Here is a 25,981-nt window from a genome sequence, read left to right on the forward strand (position 1 = left end):
TTTCCAGACACGTTTTGTTATTTTATTTTTTTCTGCTGTAGACAGATGGCCTTGTGCAAAATTACCCTTCTGGATGAGTGTGTAAAGGGACATACTTTCATATAAATAAAAAAAAAACGAAATTGGTCCAGGATTTGCGCTTTAATGAGCACACCAAGTATGATGTAATAAATATTTCTATTATATTATTCAACTCAGCATATCGGATCTCATAGGAAAGTTTATTATCATGATCCCCATGGAGCAATCTCAAGTCAAAATTCACTGATCAAGATTACAATGAGAGAAACAGGATGTGACCAAGTACTGGAACAATTGTTTGCTTGTTTGTCCAAAAGTTTGTGGACGCCTGACCATCACACCCATGTGTGGTTCTTCTCCAAACTGTTGCCACAAAGTTGGAAGCACACAATTGTATAGAACGCCTTTGTATGCTGTCGCGTTACAATTTCCTTTCAGTGGAACTAAGAGGTGCAAACTTGCTCCAGCATGGCATTGCCCCTGTGCACAAAGCAAGCTCTGAACACATGGTTTCCCAAGGGTAAAGCGAAAGAACTTGAGTGTCCTGCACAGAGCCCTGACCTCAACCCCACTGAACACCTTCGGGATGAATTGGAACACCGATATCAGTACATGAGCTCACTAATGCTCTTGTAGCTGAATGAACATAAATCCAAACAGCCACACAGTAAAATCTAGTAGAAAGCCTTCTCAGAAAAGTGGAAGTTATTATTATAACAGCACAGAAGGGACTAAATAAGGAATGGGATGTTCAACAAGCACATATAGGTGTGACAGACAGGTGTCCGCAAACTTTTAGTCTATATATAAATAGATTAGATTAGATTAGATTAGATTAGATTAGATTAGATTAGATTAGATTAGATTAGATTAGATTAGATTAGATTAGATTAGATTAGATTAGATTAGATTAGATTAGATTAGATTGAACTTTATTGATCCCTTTGGGAGGGTTCCCTCAGGGAAATTAAGATTCCAGCAGTATCATTACAGGATAAACAGAGAATAGAAAATAGAGAAAAAACTTCTAGATAAATTAAATTAAGTATTTACAGATACAAATATAAAAAGAATAAGATATGGGGAAGAGAGGAAGGGGGGAAAGGGGGGCAGCAGGAGAGATATTGCACTTTATATTGCACATTATATTGCACATTGTCCAGTATTGCTTATTGTTAGGCTAGGCTACTGCTCCTTCCCGTCCTCTGTCCTCCTGTTCCCCCTCCTCCCCCCCAGAGAGGAGTTGTACAGTCTGATGGCGTGAGGGACAAAGGAGTTTTTAAGTCTGTTCGTCCTGCACTTGGGAAGGAGCATTCTGTCACTGAACAGGCTCCTCTGGTTGCTGATGACGGTGTGCAGAGGGTGACTGGCATCGTCCATGATGTTCAGTAGTTTGTCCATAGTCCTCTTCTCTGACACCATCACCAGAGAGTCCAGCTTCATGCCGACCACAGAGCCGGCCCGCCTGATCAGTTTGTCCAGCCTGGATGTGTCCTTCTTGGATGTGCTGCCCCCCCCAGCACATCACGGTGTAAAACAGGACACAGGCAATCACAGACTGATAGGCTAGAACATCCACAGGAGTTTCCTGTAGATGTTAAAGGACCGCAGCCTCCTAAGGAAGTATAGCCTGCTCTGTCCCTTCCTGTATAAGTGACTACGTTTACATGCACATCCAAATCAAGCTGCTGTCGGTAATCGAGCTGAAGGTCCCAGCAGGGTGCCAGAGAAATCCAATCGTACATGCACACAATGAAATCGGGCTATTGTGTGAGGTGCATTGTGCACCCAAGCCACAGGTGGCGCTACACGCCCCATCGTGTTGGTACACCTCCGGTTGTCATCATGAAGAAGAGCTATTCAAGAGTGTAAACAAAGTTATCAGTTCCGTGTTCTCCATTGCGCGTTTTTCTCCCGTCCATGAATTTTAATATATTCAACTCCTTAAGCTGAATGAGCATGAACTCTGTCTCCTCATTGCTCCAGAAGTGCACGTTTCTGCTCGCCATTTTCTCTTCTTCGTTTGTTCCTCCTGACCTCTTCTGCTGCTCGCTACTACTGTTGTCATGCCAACCGAGGCTGTTGTGTTTCCCGCTTGTGGTCTCGTCACTCGTCACTTCCGGAAGGGGCAGTAAGTAGCTCGACTACTAGCTCGATAGGGTATACATGCACTAAGTAGCTCGGCAGAAATCGCATAATCTAGGTCATGTAGCTCGATTCCGAGAAATCAAGTTCGGTTCAATTTCAGCCGAATTAAGGTGTATACATGGCATTTTGAACTTCGATTTCAGTCAAGCAACGGCAGAAATTCGATTCTCTCTATGTGCATGTAAACACACTGACTGACTGGTGTTGCAAGTCCAGTCCAGTTTGCTGTCCAGCCACAGCCCGAGGTACTTGTAGGAATCCACAGCCTCCACCTCGACTTCCTCGAGCAGAACTGGTCGTGACCTTGGTCTGGACCTCCCAAAGTCAATGACCAGCTCCTTGGTCTTCAAGGTGTTGAGCTGCAGATGGTTTCTGTTACACCACACAGCAAAGTCCCTCACCAGGCTCCTATACTCCTCCTTTCTGTCATCACTGATACACCCATTAATGGCTGTGTCATCGGTGAACTTCTGAATGTGACACAGCTCCAAGTTGTAGCAGAAGTCCGCAGTGTACAGGGTGAAGAGAAGAGGGGCCAGCACCGTGCCCTGGGGTGCTCCGGTGCTGCTAATCACAGTGTCAGATGTGATGTCCTTCAGCCTGATGGACTGCGGCCTGTTGGTGAGGTAGCTGAAGATCCAGGTGACCAGGCAGGGGTCCACTCGCATCCTGTTCAGTTTGTCCTGAAGCAAAAGGGGCTGGATGGTGTTGAAGGCACTCGAGAAGTCCAAGAAGAGGATCCTCACTGTGCCATTTCCCTTATCCAGATGCGAGTGGGCTCAGTGTAGCAGGTAGAGGATGGCGTCTTCCACACCAACACCTGCCCGGTATGCAAACTGCAGACAGTCCTGGGCATGTTGTACCTGGGGTCTGAGGAGGCTGAGGAAGAGCCGCTCCAATGTCTTTATCAGATGTGAAGTGAGTGCCACCGGTCGGAAGTCATTCAGCTCACTGGGCTGATTCTTTTTGGGAACTGGAACGATGCATGATGTCTTCCAGAGGGTGGGCACTCTCACCAGCTGCAGGCTGAGGTTGAAGATGCATTGGAGTGGTTCACCCAGTTCAGCAGCACAGGTCTTCAGTAGTCGGTGACACACCTTGTCCGGGCCTGCTGCTTTCCTGGGGTGAAGCTTCCTCAGTTGACCTCTGACCTGGTCTGCAGTAATGCATGGAGGAGTCTGTGTTGAGGTGGGGAAGGAGGGGGCTGCTGCAATGACTGGGGGGAGGTGTGTTGAGGGAAGAAGGAGAGATGGCTGCAATGAGGGGGAGGGTGGGGGGGGATGTGGGCTGGTTGAACCGGTTGAAGAAGTCATTCAACTCATTCACCCTCTCCACTGTCCCCTCAACGACTCTGGTCTTTGTATTGTGGCCTTTGATGGTTTTCACACCTTCCCAGACTGCCCTCATGCTGTTCTCCTTCAGCTTCTGCTCCACCTTTCTCCTGTAGCTGTCCTTAGCTTCCCTCACGCAGCGTTTCACCTCCTGCTGTGCTGCTTTCATCACCTCCCTGCCCCTGCTCCTGAAGGTGGCCTTCTTCCTGTTGAGGACAGCTTTGACTTCCTGTGTTACCCATGGCTTGTTATTATGGTAACACCGTACAGTCTTAGCGGGGGAAACCACGTCTGCACAAAAGTTGAGATAATCCATCAGACAGTCTGTCAGCCCCTCTATGTCCTCACAGTGTGGGCTAAGCAGCACATCCCAGTCCGTGATGTCATAGCAGTCTCTGAGGGCATCTTCCATTTCAGGGGACCACCTCCTGATGGAGCTAGTTGTTGCAGACTGCCTTTGAACCAGGGGGGTGTACTTCGGCTGTGGAAGAACCAGGTTATGGTCAGACTTCCCTAGTGGGGGGAGGGGTGTGACTCTGTATGCATCCCTCACATTAGCATACAGCAAATCAATTGTCCTGTTGTTCCTTGTTGGACAATCCACAACCTGGTAAAAAGCAGCCAAAGTAGAGTCCAAAATAGCATGATTAAAGTCCCCAGAAATTATGATAAATGCCTCAGGGTGCTGTGTCTGCAGCCTTGCTGTGACTCCTCTCACATTCAGCGGCTGCGGCTGCCCTCGGAGGGATATAAACACAGATGGTGATGAATAGCACAAGTAAGAAGTGGTATTTTGAGTTCAGATTTCCAGAGATATTGTAGTTTTATTTTGAATAAAACATATTAAGGAACAAACGGTACTGCAGATTTTTCCCCCTGACAAAACCTTGTTGTTTTAATAAGCACCCTATATCCTGTTACTACAGAATATAGTAAGTACTAGGTAATAGGTACTACCTATAGTAGGTAGTATTGTAGTAGTAGTAGTAGTAGTACCTTTTGTTCTTTATTATATTTTGTTCTAAATAAAACTACAATGTCCCTGGAAATTTGAGTTCCAAACATCACTTCTTGCTTCTGATACTACAGTTGAGTTCAAATATCTGGGGTCAAGTATGCAAGGCAATGGTGAGTGCAGAAAAGAAGTGGAATGGTTGGAATATTGGAATGGATGGAGGAGTGTGTCAGGAGTGATTTGTGACAGAAGATTGCCAGCAAGACTGAAAGGGAAAGTGTACAAGACAGTAGTAAGAACAGCGACGTTGTACGGTTTGGAGACAGTGGCACTGGCAAAAAAAAACAGGAGGCTGAACTGAACTGGAGGTAGCGGAGTTGAAGATGTTGAGATTCTCATTGGGAGTGACAAAGTTGTACAGGATTAGAAATGAGAATATTAGAAGGACAGGACATGTAGGAGGGTTTGGAGATAAAATGAGAGAGGCAAGATTAAGATGGTTTGGGCACGTACAGACGAGAGATCCAGGGTATATTGGGAAAAAAATGCTGGAGATGGAGTTGCCAGGTAGAGGGAAACCAGGAAGACCAAAGAGGAGATTTATGGATGTGGTGAAGGAGGGCATGAGAACGGTTGGTGCAACAAAAAAAGATACGGATGACAGACGGAGATGGAGGGACATTATCCACTGTGGTGAGCCCTAACGGGAACAGCTGAAAGAAGAAGAAGAAGATTCTGACACTACAGTATTTGCCTCATACCTCTTGTATTTGAATAAAAAAATATATAATATTCAGAATATAAAGATAGTTTTGGGTCAAGTTGTTGTTGTGACCCCTTTTTTAGACAAAGATAACTGTTCTATGTTTTGCATTTGCTTAGGATTTCCATACAGATGAAAATAATAAATAATTGTACCATATAAATTTACTTGCCGGGTGGCACGGTTGTGTAGTGGTTAGCGCTGTCGCCTCACAGCAAGAAGGTCCTGGGTTCAAGCCCAGCGACCGGCGAGGGCCTTTCTGTGTGGAGTTTGCATGTTCTCCCCGTGTCTGTGTGGGTTTCCTCCGGGTGCTCCAGTTTCCCCCACAGTCCAAAGACATGCAGGTTAGGCTAATTGATGGCTGTAAATGTGAGTGTGAATGGTTGTTTGTCTATGGCTACGTTTACATTACGTCGAATCAGCGGATCATCAGATTAACGTTCTTAAAATGATTCGCGTTTACACTAAAACCGTTAGCCGTGCACACAGCAACGCCAATACACGGATACGCTCGGCTCCGCAGGCATCCTGCGCTCCAAATCACTCCGCCCTGAACAGCGAGTGCCCTCTGGAGGGTGCGCACTCCGGCCCTGCGCAGCTCACAGAGCACGCGAGTGAAGTGAACAAGCCACGATTCGGGACTGAGCCGCTGTGTGTGTGATCCCAGCGCATATCACTTATTACTTGCAAGTGGAAGGATGGCAAGCCTAAAGACAATCATAACTACACAGTGGGCAGTATTTGCATCAGTATTTGCAGTATTTTCATACTTTTATACTCTTTAATGAAAGGTGATACAAGGCGGAAGTCCGCGCCGTTTTTCAGCAGTCGCGTCACATGACCAACGCCAGCGAATCAGGAAGGTGGATGTCACAGTGACGTTGTCCAATGAGACGCCAGCTAGAGCTCAGCACAGCGTATTCGCGTATTCTGAATTTTTACACAGCACCGGAGCTGATACGATCTGGATTGAATACGTGGACGCTGGCGGATTCCCGTTTCCCCGCTTTTCCAGGGGGGTTAATGTAAACGGACAGTGCATCCGCGAAGAAAACGAGACAGATACGGTCTAGTGTAAACGTAGCCTATGTGTCAGCCCTGTGATGACCCGGTGACTTGCCCAGGGTGTACCCCGCTTCTCGCCCGTAGTCAGCTGGGATTGATTGATTGATTGATTGATTTTATTGACCATTCTAAATATAAAAAATATGAAACAGCAAACTGCATCATAAATTATACATAAATAAATAGTCAGGGATAAAACAATAAAGCCCACAGGCTTATTTCCATTGTGGTCCCTATATACCCCTTTTCCACCAAATCAGTTCCAGGGCTGGTTCGGAGCCAGTGCTGGTGCACAACTCGTTCAACTTGCGAGCCAGCTGAGAAACAGTTTGCTTTTCCATAGCTCGCGGGGCTAAGTGGAGCCACGTCATTACGTTGCTGTATGGACCCTTTTCACGTGACGTCACGACAAACGCGGCCGCCATTTTGGACATGTACTACCAGTAGTTTACCACAGCCAACATTGAGGAACAGCAGCAAAGAAAGTTTTTACTTTCAGCAAGACTTCCATCATGCCACTATATTGTTGTGCACCTGGATGTAGTAGCCATCAACAAACAAGGCAAGGGTTATCATTTTATCGGATCCCGACGGAGAAGATGGATAGCGGCCATTAACAGGAAAGATTGGCAGCCCTCGGCATACCAACGCTTGTGTAGTGACCACTTTGTTGGAGGTAAGACGAATAAAATTAGCCAGAAAAGGCATTACATTGCTGTTAACATTCTGTGGCGGCGAGTGTGTAACCAAATAGGTTAAAATAACCCATTGTAACCTCTTTGTTCTTCTGTAGTAGCTATTGTTGACTAGCTAATGTCAGCAAGTAGCTGGTATGTTACTGTAGCAATGTTTACGTTCAGTCATTTGGATGACTGTTAAAACCTTTCAGTCTCAAGTTTTTCCTTTACTGTATTTACTAGTTTACTGTAATTATGATCCAGCAGCTATTTACACCGGATCCAGTATAAATAGCTGCCGGAGCCAACGTCCGAGGTTCCAGAGCGCGCTCCGGCTTGCTCCCCCTCAAATTAAGCAGCGCGCTCCGGCTTGCTCCCGGAGTGCTCCGGCCGAGGTTCCGGAGCGCGCTCCGGGCGAGGTTCCCCTCAAATTAAGCAGCGCGCTCCGGCTTGTTCCCGGAGTGCTCCGGCCGAGGTTCCGGAGCGCGCTCCGGCCGAGGTTCCCCTCAAATTAAGCAGCACGCTCCGGCTTGCTCCGGAGCAAGCCGGAGCGCGCTGCTTAATTTGAGGGGGAGCAAGCTGGAGCGCGCTCCGGAACCTCGGACATTGGCGTGTATGTGTATGGCAATGGGTTTTTAACGACATAGATATACAGATCATGTGGGCCGAAGTCAGGTAAAGACGAGGGCTTCGTGTACTTCCGTACGTCAGTGAACAATCCTGGTGGAAGCAGCTAAACATCGTTCTCTAAGCCTGCTAACCTCAATTTTTGCAAATACCTCTCCCTCTGCTCGCCCTGTAAATGCCCTACGTCGCTGGATAGTGAAGGTGTTTTCTGCATCTCACTCCTTTTTCTTTTATGTTTTTCGTTTGTCGCCTTCCTCGCATTCAAACTGATTTGAGCCGAAGTCCACTACATGTCCAAAATGGCGGTCGCATTTACGAAGGTCACGTGACTGAAAAGGGTCTATACGTCATTACGTCGCTGTATACGTCAGTTACATCGCTACGTTTGCATAAACCTTGGCGCGACTATCAAAGCAAAAACAACACGGAAGAAGCAGCAGCGGCAACAACAACAATAATAATAATGGATGACTTTGCGTTTGTACAGCTGCTGCTTCTCGTCACTTAAAAATGGCGACCTTTCGCGGTCTTGTTATTGTTGTTGGTCTTAACAACTCCGCCCCCCCGCTGACGTAAGCGGTTCTTTCCTCTGGCCCAGCAGAGAGTTGGTGCTAGCCTGGAACCGGTTTTTCTGGCCCCAGAGCCAGTTCTTTGTCAGTGGAAACAGAAAACCCGGTTCCAAACTAAGCACTGGCCCCGAACCAGCCCTGGAACTGCTTTGGTGGAAAAGGGGCAATAGAGCAGGAGACAAGAGCAAGTAGCAACAGACCACACGTCACATAGAAACAGAATTACAGTTACATAATACATAACAAATACAAATTGGCAAATGCCTAAGATTGGTGTCTAAGCCATTTTTTCAAGTCCTGTTTAAAACTGCCTATGCTTGTATGCTTACAGTGCGTTTACATGCACATAGAAAGAATCGAATTTCTGCCGTTGCTCGACTGAAATTGAAGTTCTAAATGCCATGTATACTCCTTAATTCGGCTGAAATTGAACCGAACTGGATTTCTCCGAATCGAGCTACACGACCTAGATTATGCGATTGTAGCCGAGCTACTTAGTGCACGTAAACCCTATCAAGCTACGTATTCGAGCTACTTACTTCAGCACTGCCCCTTCCGGAAGTGACGAGTGACGAGACCACAAGCGGGAAACACAACAGCCTCGGTCGGCATGACAACGGCATGAATTTTTTCTTTTTGTGGCATTGTTTGCACTGTTAAAATTTTGCTCACTTACTGTATCACCAAATACATCTGTACAGCTGTTGCATAGCTGTGAATTGTGCACATAAACAAGTCACTGTATTTGTGTGTGTGTGTGTGTGTGTGTGTATATATATATATATATATATATATATATATATATATATATATATATATATATATATATAGATGTCCAACATCTGAAGAATGTCAATAAAAACAAAACAATTGAACTTTTTGTGTTTATTAAGACATAAGTTAAATTGTAAGCAAAAAATGGACTTTAGAAAAATATACAATTGTGCAAAATAAGGCCAAGTTTACTTTAGACCGTATCTGTCTTGTTTTCTTCGCGGATGCACTGTCCGTTTACATTAAAACGCCTGGAAACGCCGGGAAACGGGAATCCGCCAGGGTCCACGTATTCAATCCAGATCGTGTCAGCTCCGGTGCTGTGTAAACATTGAGAATACGCGGATACGCTGTGCTGAGCTCTAGCTGGCGTCATCATTGGACAACATCACTGTGACATCCACCTTCCTGATTCGCTGGCGTTGGTCATGTGACACAACTGCTGAAAAACGGCGCAGACTTCCGCCTTGTATCACCTTTCATTAAAGAGTATAAAAGTATGAAAATACTGCAAATACTGATGCAAATACTGCCCATTGTGTAGTTATGATTGTCTTTAGGCTTGCCATCCTTCCACTTGCAAGTGGTAAGTGATATGTGCTGGGATCACACACACAGCGGCTCAGTCCCGAATCGTGGCTCGTGCACTTCACTCGCGCGCTGTGTGAGCTGCGCAGGGCCGGAGTGCGCACCCTCCAGAGGGCACTCGCTGTTCAGGGCGGAGTGATTTGGAGCGCAGGATGCCTGCGGAGCCGAGCGTATCCGTGTATTGGCGTTGCTGTGTGCACGCGAATCGTGTATTGGCGTTGCTGTGTGCACACTAATCATTTTAAAAACGTTAATCTGATGATCCACTGATACGGTCTAATGTAAACCCCACCTAAGTTGTCTTACAAAACAGTGGTCTGTGCAGGACAGTTTGTAGCCATACAGTCTGTTAGAGCAAGCCTAACAGCTTGAACACGGAACTGCCAGTGTTGCCAGATTGGACGGTTTTAAGTGCATTTTGGTGGATTTGAACATGTTTTGGGCTGGAAAACGTCAGCAGTATCTGGCAACACTGCTGATAACTTTGTTTATACTCTTGAATAGCTCTTCTTCATGACGACAACCGGAAGTGTACCAACACGATGGGGCGTGTAGCGCCACCTGTGGCTCGGGTGCACAATGTACCTCACACAATAGCTCGATTTCCTTGTGTGCATGTAGGATTGGATTTCTCTGGCACCCCTGCTGGGACCCTTAGCTCGATTACCGACAGTAGCTCGATTTGGATGTGCATGTAAACGCACTGACTGATTTGAGTGAACCAGGTAACCTGTTCCAAAGGGTAGTTCCAACATAAAGAAAAGAATCTTTACCCAAATTCGTCTTAACTCTGGGTGGTACAAAATCTGTTAAGCTTCCCCTAGTGGAATAGCGGTGAACTTCATTTACTCTATTAAAATAATTTCTAAAATAATTGGGTACGCCCCCATAAACAATCCTATGTACCATACATAGCTGCATCTGAGATACACGATCCTTTACCTTCAGCCATCCCAACTTGTCAAAGTGGGATGATTCACTCCAGCTTGCCTGCGACCCTGCAGAACAGGATAAGCAGCTACAGATAATTAGATTAGGTTAGATAGATTAGATAAAACTTTATTGATCCCTTTGGGCGGGTTCTCTCAGGGAAATTAAGATTCCAGCAGCATCATTACAGATAAACAGAGAAAATAAATAGAGAAAACTTCTAGATAAATTCAAATAAATTATTTACACATACAAATATAAAAAAATAAGATATGGGGAAGGGGGGAGAAGGAGGGGAAAAAGGAGAAAAGGGGGGGCAGCGGCAGGAGAGATATTGCACTTTATATTGCACATTATATTGCACATTGTCCGGTGTTGCTTATTGTTAGGCTAAGCAACTGCTCCTTCCTGTCCTCTGCCCTCCTGTTACCCCTCCTCCCCCCAGAGAGAAGTTGTACAGTCTGATGGCGTGAGGGACAAAGGAGTTTTTGAGTCTGTTCGTCCTGCACTTGGGAAGGAGCATTCTGTCACTGAACAGGCTCCTCTGGTTGCTGATGACGGTGTGCAGAGGGTGACTGGCATCGTCCATGATGTTCAGTAGTTTGTCCATAGTCCTCTTCTCTGCCACCGTCACCAGAGAGTCCAGCTTCATGCCGACCACAGAGCCGGCCCACCTGATCAGTTTGTCCAGCCTGGATGCGTCCTTCTTGGATGTGCTGCCCCCCCCAGCACATAAGGACATTGGCAACCACAGACTGATAGAACATACACAGGAGTTTCCTGCAGATGTTAAAGGACCGCAGCCTCCTAAGGAAGTATAGCCTGCCCTGTCCCTTCCTGTATAAGTGATTGGTGTTGCAAGTCCAGCCACAGCCCGAGGTACTTGTAAGAATCCACAGCCTCCACCTCGACTCCCTCGATCAGAACTGGTTGTGACCTTGGTCTGGACCTCCCAAAGTCAATGACCAGCTCCTTGGTCTTCGAGGTGTTGAGCTGTAGATGGTTCCTGTTGCACCACACAACAAAGTCCCTCACCAGGCTCCTATAGAGAATGTGCAGTCACGTGACCCGTCCGTGTTTACTCCGCCATATTGGACGGCTTCAGGATTGTTTACTTTGCGCGAGCGTAATGGATCCAGAGAGTAATCCCCAAGAAAATTCGGAAAATACCCCATCTACATCGCGCAATAACTTGTCTAAGTTTGTTCAGCATCTTGAAGGTGATGTGAGGCAGCGTTACGTGGAAGTGTTCCAGGTTGGGGATTGCAGATCCGTACAACTTGCCGCAATCCTTGTTCAGGGAAATTCGGAGCTGCAGTGCCGGCGATTTGCCCGATCTGGCCTACCGGCCACATTTACAATTTTCTTGTTAATCATGAATCGTGTTACACTGGCAAAGCCCTCAAAGCTTACAAGAGCCTGGAAGCTTATAAATATTTTGTTGCGGGATGGGTATCCCAACTATACCTCTGGCAGGTTCCAAAGAAGAATGTCTACTTGATAACCTCACGGGTAAGTGGCATTAAGACGTTTATCATAAAGAGACTATGCAGGACGTTTTATCGTAAGAATGTTCGAAATCTAAACTCAGTTCCAGATAATGACAGGGTTGTAAATATGTATGTTTTTGTCTGAAAAAAAAAAAATCACAAATCACGCTATCTTTATCTGTGCAGAATTATTATTCAATATCAGATATAAACGTATAGGGGTCACAGATATGTCCAGCTTCTATATTCAAACAAATTAAAAAAATATTTTCTTGCACCTCTATGTGCCTAAAATAACATACATATTCTTTTTCAGTACTTTACACAATCTGATAGGAAGAACTTTATAAACAAGTTATGCATTTGTATACATATTTTATTAAGAACATTAACATTACACGTCCATGTGAAAACCAGTTATATTTTTTTGATCACAACTTGGTGATAGGTGGTGCAGCGTCTCTCCTCGTCTGCGGGGAATCTATAAAATGACAAGCCCTCCTTTTGGCCCTGTCTATTGGTACAACCAAATGCTGAACAAGATATAACCATTCTCGAAAGATCTACTCCCGCACACTTGATAATTAGAACGGGTTCGTCTAAGTTCTATGAGCGGCCATGCCGTCCAAGATGGCAGATAAACAAATATCACGTGACCTCGTGACGTCACGTGCACGCTCTCTATTGAGGTATTTCACCTGACGTCACAGGGTCACGTGACGCCCCGGTGTCCGCCATTTTGAAGGTCAAGCTAGCTAATGTCAACAACATAGTAGCTAGTATGTTACTGTAGCAATGTTTACGTTCAGTCATTTGAATGACTGTTAAAACCTTTCAGTCTCAAGTTTTTCCTTTACTGTATTTACTAGTTTACTGTAATTATGATCCGGCAGCTATTTACACCGGATCCAGGGTAAATAGCTGCCGGAGCGCGCTCCGGCTTGCTCCCCCTCAAATTAAGCAGCGCGCTCCGGCTTGCTCCCGGAGTGCTCCGGCCGAGGTTCCGGAGCGCGCTCCGGCAGCTATTTACACTGGATCCGGTGTAAATAGCTGCCGGATCATAATTACAGTAAACTAGTAAATACAGTAAAGGAAAAACTTGAGACTGAAAGGTTTTAACAGTCATCCAAATGACTGAACGTAAACATTGCTACAGTAACATACTAGCTATGATGTTGTTGACATTAGCTAGTGCTAACAGCTAGTTGCTAATACACTGCTACAACTACACCGACCCTAATAATACAGTTCTTGGTCATTGTCTGGTAACAGCAAATTTATAACGGGCCATGTCTCAACAGACTAAGAACTTATTTCAATGACATTTAATAACATTTTGTTTATCCTGAGGACCGAAAGTAAATGAAAATGTGAACAAACCTTAGCTGTAATAAGACGGCGACCACCGGCTCCAGGGACGACCCACTGATGTAGGCATGTTACCCAGCCTGACACAAAATATATTTGTAGGCATCCAAACTCTTATACGCTTTCAGATCAATACCTGTGTATGGCGATGGGTTTTTAACGACACAGATCATGTGGGCCGAAGTCAGGTAAAGACGAGGGCTTCGTGTACTTCCGTACGTCAGTGAACAATCCTGGTGGAAGCAGGTAAGCGTCGTTCTCTCAGCCTGCTAACCTCAATTTTTGCAAATACCTCTCCCTCTGCTCGCCCTGTAAATGCCCTACGTCGCTGGATAGTGAAGGTGTTTTCTGCATCTCGCTCCTTTTTCTTTTATGTTTTTCGTTTGTCGCCTTCAAACTGATTCGAGCCGTGACGTCCAAAATGGCAGCCTAACGATGCATCACATGGCTTGGTCACATGGGTGAAAAACCTCAATACTCCTCCTCTCTGTCGTCACTGATACACCCAACGATGGCTGTGTCATCGGCAAATATAATGGATGGATGGATGGATGGATGGATGGAATATAAAGATAGTTTTGGGTCAAGTTGTTGTTGTGACCCCTTTTTTAGACAAAGATAACTGTTCTGTGTTTTGCATTTGCTTAGGATTTCCATATAATAAATAACTCTCTCTCTCTCTCATTATCTGTAGCCGCTTTATCCTTCTACAGGGTCGCAGGCAAGCTGGAGCCTATCCCAGCTGACTACGGGCAAAAGGCGGGGTACACCCTGGACAAGTCGCCAGGTCATCACAGGGCCGACACATAGACACAAACAACCATTCACACTCACACCTACGGTCAATTTAGAGTCACCAGTTAACCTAACCTGCATGTCTTTGGACTGTGGGGGAAACCGGAGCACCCGGAGGAAACCCATGCGGACACGGGGAGAACATGCAAACTCCACACAGAAAGGCCCTCGCCGGCCCCGGGGCTCGAACCCAGGACCTTCTTGCTGTGAGGCGACAGCGCTAACCACTACACCACCGTGCCGCCCCATAATAAATAACTGCACCATATAAATTAATCCAACCTATTTACTTGCCTCAAGTGTTTTTCACTAGTTTTCTCATCTGACCTGACATGTCAGAAGTATATTTTACTTGGATATAACAGACATTTTGTCAGTTTAAACCCTGTGAGACTGTAAGACCTCATGGAGCAACCTGAGGATGATGAAACACCCTCCTGAAGGTCATATCAACACAAGCTTTAGTTGTATTATTTTATTGCAATTAATATCATCCATTCGAAAAAAAAAAAAACCCTAAAATAATCCATGAAGTGCATTCAAATGCAGTTTAGAGTGTGTATAATAATATTATATATACAGTATGGGGCAAAATTCAAGACATTTTACAATATAGCAAGTCATCATCCTTAATGCCTACGTGCCAGAAGGACATGCCTCAGATCAGGGTACAGTACATACGTCGTGACGAAACTTGTGACGTAAGGACGTAGAAGAGGACGCTTCATGAATATTTATAAAGGGCTTTTGTAAGTAGTCACGTTGCGTTGCGGCATCAGAACAGCAGCGCGTGTCGGCCAGTGAGCATCTTTACAGCGTTTATACATCAGTTAGGTAAGATGTTAGTATATCTGTATGGTAAATAATTTCTAAAATTAATTAATGTGCGAACAAGGTTTCTACTAATGCTTAAGTCAGTAATACGGATTTTGTAGCTAATTGTGTAGCTTAGCTAAGGAAGCAAGGGTTATATACAATATAAAGTGTAATGTTAATGTTTTAGTTAGTTAGTTAGTTGTAGAAAAGCATCGGGGGGAAATGTTAGCACCATCACTAGTAACAACCTTGAAGACACGTTAGGACATTATCCTCCTTCTCTTCCGCATTCTGGCTTCAAGTACAGAAAGGATATTTTAAAAAGATTGGGAATATTTTTAATTCATTTCAGTTCAATCCTACTTTTATTTTTGTAGCAACCGTTTGAATTTTCTCATTGGTTGAACACTCAGGAGATGGATGGATGGATGGATGAGGGGTGTGTTCCTGCCTATGTGCACGTACACATTTCCATGAGCAGTGGGCGCCACTTAGCTTAGCTTAGCTTAGCCTAGCCTAGCCTGTCCGGAAAAACTGCTACCCAGAGGTTGAGTAATCCTTTACATGTTTCTAAACCCATCAAACAGGAAACAAAACTGACTAAACCCTTCCCCTGGGTTACTAGTTGCAATCATCCAGAGATGTCTTGCCTGGCTGTAAAACCCCTAATTTCATTAAGCTATTATTGAGAAACCGTCGCAAAATGGCGTATACGGGAAACGTCAACGCGGCGTAGCAAAAACGCAGACATCAAACCAAACAAAGCAGGGACAAGTCTGCGCTGATGTGACGCATCTTGGATGCACAGGATTAACATTGCTTCTATAGGACTATAGTGTATATCCAGAGTCCTACTGCGCATGTCATTGGCTGTTTAGTTAACCCATCCATATTAATCCATCTTGATCCAGTCTTAACCTTGAGAGCTTTGACTCTGAGGATTTTTCTTTGCATTTACATCTTATATTTGGTACTAAAATTATTTCAAAAAGCTGTTTGGATGACCGGAAGAACATGTATGTTGAGAGAGAACTTTATTGATCCCTTTGGGAGGGTTCCCTCAGGGAAATTAAGATTCCAGCAGCATCATTACAGGATAAATAGAGAAAAAACTAATAGTTAAGTTAAATTAAGTATTTACGTATACAAATATAAAAAGAATAAGATGGGGGGGGCAGTAGGAGAGATATTGCACATTATCCGGTGTTGCTTATTGTTAGGCTAGGCTACTGCTCCTTCCCGTCCTCTGTCCTCCTGTTCCCCCTCCTGCCCCCCCCCCAGAGAGGAGTTGTACGGTCTGATGGCGTGAGGGACAAAGGAGTTTTTGAGTCTGTTCGTCCTGCACTTGGGAAGGAGCATTCTGTCACTGAACAGGCTCCTCTGGTTGCTGATGACGGTGTGCAGAGGGTGACTGGCATCGTCCATGATGTTCAGTAGTTTGTCCATAGTCCTCTTCTCTGCCACCGTCACCAGAGAGTCCAGCTTCATGCCGACCACAGAGCCGGCCCGCCTGATCAGTTTGTCCAGCCTGGATGCGTCCTTCTTGGATGTGCTGCCCCCCCCAGCACATAAGGACATTGGCAACCACAGACTGATAGAACATACACAGGAGTTTCCTGCAGATGTTAAAGGACCGCAGCCTCCTAAGGAAGTATAGCCTGCTCTGTCCCTTCCTGTATAAGTGGTTGGTGTTGCAAGTCCAGTCACAGCCCACGGTACTTGTAGGAATCCACAGCCTCCACCTCGACTCCTTCGATCAGAACTGGTCGTGACCTTGGTCTGGACCTCCCAAAGTCAATGACCAGCTCCTTGGTCTTCGAGGAGTTGAGCTGCAGATGGTTCCTGTTGCACCACATGGCAACACCACACCAGGCTCCTATACTTCTCCTCTCTGTCGCCACTGATGCACGTAACGATGGCTGTGTCATCGGCGAACTTCTGAATGTGACGCAGCTCCGAGTTGTAGCAGAAGTCTGTGGTGTACAGGGTGAAGAGAAGAGAGGCCAGCACCGTGCCCTGGGGTGCTCTGGTACTGTTAATCACAGTGTCAGACGTGTTGGCATTGCATTTCATTTTCTTCCTGTGTTGCAAAATAAATAATTTTTTCAAGTTTTATATGACTTTGGCACCTCCCATGGTAATTCAGGCATGTAGTATGTTCAATCCCAGTGATTAGTCACTCTCTACCCTCAGGTTAGGTTATGCAGCTGGTGTTGATCAAGTAGGAGAATCCGTCCTGCTGGAGCTGCTTCTTGCAAGGCTGTAAATCTTGTTTTATCTGCTCGATGTCTGTCTGGTGGCCATTACAGCCTCTCTTGCTGTGATGAATGTCACAGGTACATGAGTGGGAGGCAGCCTGGGAGTGACACGGTGCAGAACCACAGCAGACAGTGTTCGTGACAGGATGCACGGGAGACATGTACTGCAATTAGAAACGTCTGAGCTGTTACTGAAGTGTTGGCGTGAGGAGGGGGCTCATAAAACATGTCAAGTGCTCGATGGTCTGTTGGAACATGTTCCTGAAAAACAGCTCAGGTTTCATGTAAAACAAAGCCTATAATTTTAAAGTCACAAGAATTGACAAATGTTATAGATGTTGAATAAGGAATATACACAATGAGTTATCACTGCCGGGGTGGGGTGATGCTGACCGACGTGAATCGGAGGCCTTGTTGCAACACAAGGAAGTGGATTATTTTCCTATAACAGCACACCCTAATGTGTTTTTCTTTTATAGCACATCAATTTACCAGTGATTTTGCAATATTTAAATTAGGGCTGTCTGGCCTCCCCACCACCACCACCACCCAATATGAGGCAGTTCTTGCCTTCAATATTCTCAGAGGAGGACGGAGGAAACCATTTGACATGGCCAATCCGGATGGAAATCAAGTCCCAGAGGTGCACCTGTAATATATAGAAAATTACTCCTAGACCTCATGTACGTTTTAATTTGTCTAACCCTAAAATTTGCACTGATATTGGTGACTCCTTCCATAAATGTTAAGTATCTCGTTACAGAAACCTTCAGTCAGTGCGTTTACATGCACATCCAAATCGAGCTACTGTCGGTAATCGAGCTAAGGGTCCCAGCAGGGGTGCCAGAGAAATCCAATCCTACATGCACACAAGTTAATCGAGCTATTGTGTGAGGTACATTGTGCACCCGAGGCACAGGTGGCGCTACACACCCCATCGTGTTGGTACACTTCCGGTTGTCGTCATGAAGAAGAGCTATTCAAGAGTATAAACAAAGTTATCAGTTCCGTGTTCACAAGAAGAACGACGACGAGGACAGCAACATCGAGATAGATATTTATTTATTTCAACTCCTTAAGCTGAATGAGCATGAACTCTATCTCCTCATTGCTCCAGAAGTACACGTTTCTACTACTGTTGTCATGCCAACCGAGGCTGTTGTGTTTCCCGCTTGTGGTCTCGTCACTTCCGGAAGGGGCAGCGCTGAAGTAAGTAGCTCGACTACGTAGCTCGATAGGGTTTACATGCACTAAGTAGCTCGGCTACAATCGCATAATCTAGGTCGCGTAGCTCGATTACGAGAAATCCAGTTCGGTTCGATTTCAGCCGAGCTAAGGCGTTTCCATGGCATTTAGAACTTCGATTTCAGTCGAGCTACGGAGAGAAATTAGATTTTCTCTATGTGCATGTAAACGCACTGACTGTATGCGCTCTTCTATGAAATGAGTCTCTGCCTTCTGACCAATCAGGTTTGAGAACTCAACATTCGCTTCGGTGCAAACAGAAATAAACAGTATGAGATGAATGGCCTTATGATGACCTTCTCAGGACCCGTATTTGTCCTCCAAGTCTACAGGCAGTCATTTTGAGCTCAGGCATCGCTGTAATGACCAGCAGTCACATGACTCAGTTCAAGCGAAGATCTCAAAACATCTCGATTTTCTTCCTGCATGTTTTATAATTTGAATAAACTGTAATGGGCTTGATCCCAGATGTTTTCCTGCATTTGCTTTACAGCAGCATGCAAAGCAGATGTTGGTCTTCGTAGAACTTTAGATCAATTCTCAAGTTAATGTGAAGTTATAACACAGTGCGAGTCAAACACTTTTTTTTTTACTCTCTTATGACCAGGCTTGTCGTTTGCGCTGTCGCCAGGGTGCCAAAACATTTGGTTAACGATTCTTTTCATTTGTTCAGCCTTTTCATTCTCAACCTGATGGTTTTGTGCGCGTGTGTATATTATTAGAACTTTATGCTTTACTGAAAAGACGTTTAGTCCAATGATGAGAAAAAAAAACACCAACTTGTATAAACCACAGCGTGATCATGACGAGTAGAATACGAAGTAGCTGATTGGCTGTTATCCTGTAGCACAGTAATCTCATTTAATTGTTACTTTTTTAAAACTATATTACTGCTTTTTTTTTATATATAGTTTATACATCCCATATTTTATTTTTTTAAACATACGCAGACATTTATACAATAAAATGTTTACGTTTGTATTACGTACAATTTTCTACCCTTCCTTGAGGTAGGTTGCTTTACTTCTACTTTTTGTAAATCCTGAATAAAAATGATTTGAATTCCGATTTAGATCCCACCAGAATGTCGAACTCTAGGGAGTCGGTGACGTATAATAATAATAATATTTCTTCTAAAATTTTTTATAATCAAATGAAAAATTCTAAAATTGTCGTGAAAAGTTATCCGAAATTAAAGGAAGCTCAGTTTCTAAGCAGATCTCTGATCTGTGATGTTTGAAATGCCATGTAGGGTATTTATCATTGGCAGTGCCTTGCCAGAATTATTGGTGCCCCTCTTTTTTTTTTTTTTTTTTTTTTTTTAAATTGAATTAATTACAATCTAATAACTTTGCCAGTTCTTGTTCAGTCGACCTCAAATTTCAGCTGCATGTGTAGAAATGGGTCTTTTTTTTTTGGTTTTTATCTTTTTAGGTATAGAAATGCCATTCACTGGAAAAGAAAAGGCGTTTTGTGTGTTGGAGTACAGTCGAACAAGTCAAAAATTTGTGAAGTTGTTTATGGAATCCACATACCTTTTTTGAATTTCTCATTCAAATTTTGAGGAATAAATCTTATATTGCTCAGCATTAAACCTGTGCAGTTTCATTTGTCTAGATGATGTAGTTTCTGGGATATTTAAATCTCAAATAAAAAATTTTTATGCCACCGTAAGGTGCAAGAGGCATTATGTTTTTGGGTTGGCCATCTGTCTGTGCGTGCATCTGTCCCGAAACCTTGTGAACGCGATATCTCAAAGGCTAATGAAAGGAATTTCACCAAACTTTCATCATTTGTGTGCTTTGGGACAAACATGAACTGAGTAGATTTCGAGATCAAAAGGTCTAAGGTCAAGGTCACTGTGAGGTCAAATGTCTGTCTGAAAACCTTGTGAACACAATATCTCCAAGGCTAAGTAATTTCACCAGGTCACGATTACTGTGAGGTCAAATGTCCATCCCCTATCGAAATCGCGATACGCAGAGCCACGATCCGTATCGCGATACAAGAAGGCAGAATCGCGGTACACCCTTTCAAACTTCTCCTCAGCCCAAAAACAGAGGTGCTTCCAAACTTCAATTTATGAATACTTTTTTATTTAAATTACATTTTAAACTTACTTAAATTACTTTTATTTTTTTATATCTATTAGTAAGTCGCTTTTTCGCCGACCTGCGACAATCTTCTGCGAGTCACGCAACGTCCACACTCGCCACTGGCAGAGCATTCATTTCTTTTAAGCGCTCGCCATTCTGGTTGCGACGCGGGGAGCGAATCTGTAAACAAGCAGCTCATTGGCTGGCTAGGTGTGCCACAAGCCAATCACAATCACTTGACCGGAAAGGCATGCAGTGTTGCCAGATTGGGCGGGTTTAGGTGCTTTTTGGCTGGTTTTGAACATATTTTGGGGTGGAAAACGTTAGCAATATCTGGCAACACTGAAGGCATGTCTGCTTGGGCGGAAGCCTTCTGCGGCAGTTACATTTTGACACGCGAGCAATGTTTCACCATAAAAATTCCGTAATTTCCATCTGTTTTCCGCGATCACAGAAAATCATTGGCCCTATGAGAGTGAGACAGTGAGAGAGCCCCCCCCCCCCCCCCCCCCCCCCCCCCCCCCCCAAAAAATCTTAACGGATTTACACGATTTGGAAAAATGACTTTCAGAACTGAAAAAAACAGGGCTTCCGGCTCAACAGTATTATTTTGAGAAATAAAACAATCTTTGGATATACATTTGTTCATTTTTGCATACATATTACTCATTCTCTGCAGTGGTCTGAATTATTTGTTATTAAATAGTTAATGTAAGTAAGTAAATGTTAATAAGTCAAATTTACTACTTTAAAAATACATTTAAAAAAAATCGTGGGTGTATCGAATCGTGGGTCAAAAATCGCGATTCGAATCGTGAGTTGGGTGTATCGTTACAGCCCTAGTTTTCAGTCATCGTGGTTACTATATGTGACTTTTTTTTTTTTTTTTTCCATAAGGATGTATTTGTGGCCAGATATTTAAAACCTGACAAACTGCCAAGGACAGGAAATGACCCAGCAGTGAGGAGGAACTAGGACATGTTTATCAGGATCTCAAAAATGGTGTTGTAGAGGCAGTCGAGTTCTGTAAAGTAGAAATGCTTGGGAAATTAATAATTTCAACAATTCAGTGGTGTTTAGCTTAAAGGAGAACAGAAGTCATTTTTAAACTTGCTTAATTTCTTAATTAACGTGTTATTTAATTACGTTTTCGGTTTTATTACCCTTATATCGTGACTCGTATTGGCATATTATATAATACTTATCAGCCTTTTTGGTTTATAGCCATGCTAAATGTAGCTCGTTTGGTCCACGGCGGGCGCCGCTTATCCGCGCGATCTTCACAAGACTTGTGCGAGACTTCAAACGTGAAGTGTCAGCGCCGCCATTTTGAAAACTGTTTACACAGCGGCCAGATCGCCATATCGTTCCAATTTAGATTAATTTCGAGATTTGCAAGCTTCATCAGTGATGGGGATTATTCCATACGACTTCGAACCAGCGTGGAATAGAGAAGTTGGAAAGACGACAGGATAAGGACGAGTCCGTCCCGCTGGTATTTGTCATTACTGTCGCACAATTAAAACATGCCGGATCAGGCGGCTGGTGGGTTTTCAAAATAATAAAATACATGCATGTATTTTTGTGATAAATGCATATTATACTGAGCGCATTTCCCATATAATCCTCACTAAGGTTTCGGACAGCGCTACAAAATGGCATCCACACTATATAGTGAACCGGTGAGTGGCCTAGTGGTTAGCAGGTTAGCATGTCCGCCTCTCGATCGGGAGATCGTGAGTTCGACTCACGGTCGGGTCATACCAAAGACCATCATTAAAAAAAAAAAAAGGTACCTACTGCCATCTGGCAAGGCGTGCTGCAATACAGATGCGAGTGGGGAGTCAAACTCTTGCGGTTACCAGAGGACACGCCCCCCAGTGTAACCCTAGCTATGTACTCGGTGAGAGGCCGAGGGCTACGGAAACGGAGATCGGCACCGCCCTATGTGCCACAGGTGTGGGAAGGGCTATATAGTGAGTAGGGAGCGATTTCGGACACACGGAAAACTTCCAGCTTGATTACGTCAGTGTTCGAAAGAGGGCGTGCGCGTCTTTTGACAACATTAGCAGACGTCGGTCACTTTTTGATTTCCGCTGTACGTTTTACTTCCGTCCTACGATGTCTCGCACAGGTCTCAACGAATCTCGTTTACGGCCGTAGCTTTGACATATGGACTGATATATTACAGAGCATATTTCAAACACTCATAACTTGCTATAGCAGCGACAAAATAGCGATCAGAAATGCATTCCGATATTTAATAAAATGAGAAATTGAATTTTGATGATTAAAAAAAATTGCCTTCAGTTCTCCTTTAAAGTGCATATCACGGGTAAATTCAGGAGCAAGATCAATGTCTCATCTCATTATCTGTAGCCGCTTTATCCTGTTCTACAGGGTCGCAGGCAAGCTAGAGTCTATCCCAGCTGACTACAGGCGAAAGGTGGGGTACACCCTGGACAAGTCGCCAGGTCATCACAGGGCTGACACATAGACACAGACAACCATTCACACTCACATTCACACCTACGCTCAATTTAGAGTCACCAGTTAACCTAACCTGCATGTCTTTGGACTGTGGGGGAAACCGGAGCACCCGGAGGAAACCCACGCGGACACGGGGAGAACATGCAAACTCCACACAGAAAGGCCCTCGCCGGCCCCGGGGCTCGAACCCGGACCTTCTTGCTGTGAGGCGACAGCGCTAACCACTACACCACCGTGCCGCCCCCAAGATCAATGTAATTCTCCTATTTTATATTAAACTTTGGTCAAATATCTGTCACATTTTGCATTCCCTGCAATTTAATTTTTTTATTTATTTATTTTTACCTTGCACAATACCAGAAAAATTCAGTTGAAATCAAGCCATTTGAGGCGAATTGGTCCGCCTCTGAAACAACTTGGCATTTGGATTTCCTGGGAAACGTTTGATTTTCGTGACTTCGCGTGTGGGACGCCTCCTTTTGAACCCTACGTCAGCGCTGGTTTGTTTATGAGAAAACGACCTGGTGGTTTTCTGCAAATTTCTTCAACGTTATCGCGTAATTATTAAAATGGTTAACAGACGTATCGTAGGAGGGTGTAGCAACACCAATCATGATGGGATTAGTACTCATCGTTTCCCAAAAGACCGGACAATGAGAGAGAGAAATGGGAGCGCTTGGTCTACACAGGCTGTGCACTGAAACCGTGCAAAGCTCTCGCAGCCTGCTGGCGCTTCCGCAGGTGACGTCACGAATCTGGCTCCAGACTCCCTTGGGATTTTTCCAGACATGTTTTATTTTTATTTTTTTCTGCTGTAGACAGATGGCCTTGTGCAAAATTACCCTTCTGGATGAGTGTGTAAAGAGACACTTTTCATATTTAGAAAAAAAAAAACGAAATTGGTCCAGGATATGCACTTTAAATTATTCCTTCAAAGCGAAGAGAGTTTACAAGGAAGCAGATTCTACTCCGTTCAGACATTATGGTGATGGAGTAGCGAGTTGGAAGGAAAGGGTTAAATCCTGAGCAGTGTGCCATTCTTTTGAAAGCCCACATGCTGTTATTGGAGGTTGGCAAGGAGACGAGTGTTTCTCGAACAGCGGAGGCCTACGTATGCCCTTGGTGTACGGTGGTAATGAACGAGGCAGGGTTGCCAAGGCTCAGGCTTTGTTTTTCAGTGGAAACTTTGGATTGTTGAACAGGGCAGCTGATTCACGGATGAGTGCAGATGGGAACGTGAGACTCCTGCTGCTTCACTGCTATGATGTCTGTTGATTCATTAATAATTCCCCCCCCACACACACACAGGTTTTGGTCCGATTTACTCAGCGTTAAACGGAATGGGGTGTTTACCATGTGAAGGCATCCAACAGTTAATCGCAGCCAGTTGATGCTGGTTCGAGCTCGTCTTGTTTGACGCAGTTGGTCAGGAGGCGAGCAATGAGGAGAACGTGAGCGGAGGGTCAATGAAGCCTTGACGGAAAGGGCTGGTGATTTTATGATAAAAGTTGAGACTAATTCAAGCCTGTGTTAGCTGTATTCTTTGTTGAGATAAAGTTATCGCCCTGCTTTCAAGTAACACGCTTCGTTTCTCACATAGCAATGTAATGAGCTCTGACAGCAGTGTTTAGACAAGCGTAAGTTCCTAACCCCTCTTTGGTAATCTCTGTGCTGCTCAGTGGGGCGTCAGCCGTCGTTTTGTATAATCCAGCCTTGTCCTGGGAGCTTGTGTGGAAACGGAGGAGGAATTTTAACCAGAGCGAGTTTGCTAGCTCGACACTTTCCAAAGCCGTGTAGAAATGCATTGCACCGTTTTCTGTTTCGCTTCAGAGGCAAAGTGCAGTGGTGTTCAGATCATCCTTTCTCATCACATACAAGTGTAATGTTTGGAAAAAGATGTACAGTAGTTCGGTCAGAATCATGGTGCGATAACTCATTTAACATGGGACGATGAGACATGAAGATAGTAACACGGTGACTCGTACCCCTTTTCCACCAACAGGGAGCGGCTTCCGCTCTGGTTTGCGTGCTAAATTGGTTGGGAACCAAAGTATAGCTGGGTTTTCCATAGAAAGCAGTGACACAAGTGGGCGTGTCCATTCGTTGAGAGAGGAAACGGAAAGCAGCGATGGACAACGCGACAGAAAAGGAGGCATCTTCAGAAAAATGGAATAAAAACCGAATATCTTCAATAACGAAGCGAAAGTTCGCAAGTATAATCAATGCACTTTGCTATCGTGTATCGCGCAACGCCTCGTGTTCTTGATGCATCCTTGATTACAGCGTGGGCTGGTTCGCGACCTGGCACCAAGGTTCAAAGGATCCGGAATGGAACCGGTTCAAGAACCCAATCGCGACGGTGATGGTCAAGAAACCCAGACGATAGACTTTAAACATCAGGCTCGGGTATGATACGATACAATTCTTAAAGGAACAGTCCACCGTACTTCCATAATGAAATATGCTCTTATCTGAATTGAGACGAGCTGCTCCGTACCTCTCCGAGCTTTGCGCGACCTCCCAGTCAGTCAGACGCGCTGTCACTCCTGTTAGCAATGTAGCTAGGCTCAGTATGGCCAATGGTATTTTTTGGGGCTGTAGTTAGATGCGACCAAACTCTTCCGCGTTTTTCCTGTTTACATAGGTTTATATGACCAGTGATGTGAAACAAGTTCAGTTACACAAATTGAAACGTAGCGATTTTCTATGCTATGGAAAGTCCGCACTATAATGACAGGCGTACTAACACCTTCTGCGCGCTTCGGCAGCGCATTGATATCTGAGCTCCGTGTCAATGCGCTGCCGAAGCGCGCAGAAGGTGTTAGTACGCCTGTCATTATAGTGCGGACTTTCCATAGCATAGAAAATCGCTACGTTTCAATTTGTGTAACTGAACTTGTTTCATGTCACTGGTCATATAAACCTATGTAAACAGGAAAAACGCGGAAGAGTTTGGTCGCATCTAACTACAGCCC

At 44.6% G+C, this 25,981-nt stretch overlaps 1 protein-coding gene across 1 annotated transcript in view; it reads left to right on the forward strand.

Annotated features, from left to right (window-relative positions):
* The first annotated feature begins 14,830 nt into the window (after nucleotides 1–14,830).
* Nucleotides 14,831–25,981, forward strand: part of aldocb (aldolase C, fructose-bisphosphate, b) — a 38,119-nt gene continuing 26,968 nt past the window's right edge. Inside the window, exon 1 of the mRNA XM_060936424.1 lies at nucleotides 14,831–14,935. The gene's annotated coding sequence lies outside the window, so the exon portion shown is untranslated. The remainder of the gene's footprint in view (nucleotides 14,936–25,981) is intronic.

The sequence above is a fragment of the Neoarius graeffei genome, chromosome 12 (assembly GCF_027579695.1).
Source record: "Neoarius graeffei isolate fNeoGra1 chromosome 12, fNeoGra1.pri, whole genome shotgun sequence".
NCBI classification, from domain to species: domain Eukaryota; kingdom Metazoa; phylum Chordata; class Actinopteri; order Siluriformes; family Ariidae; genus Neoarius; species Neoarius graeffei.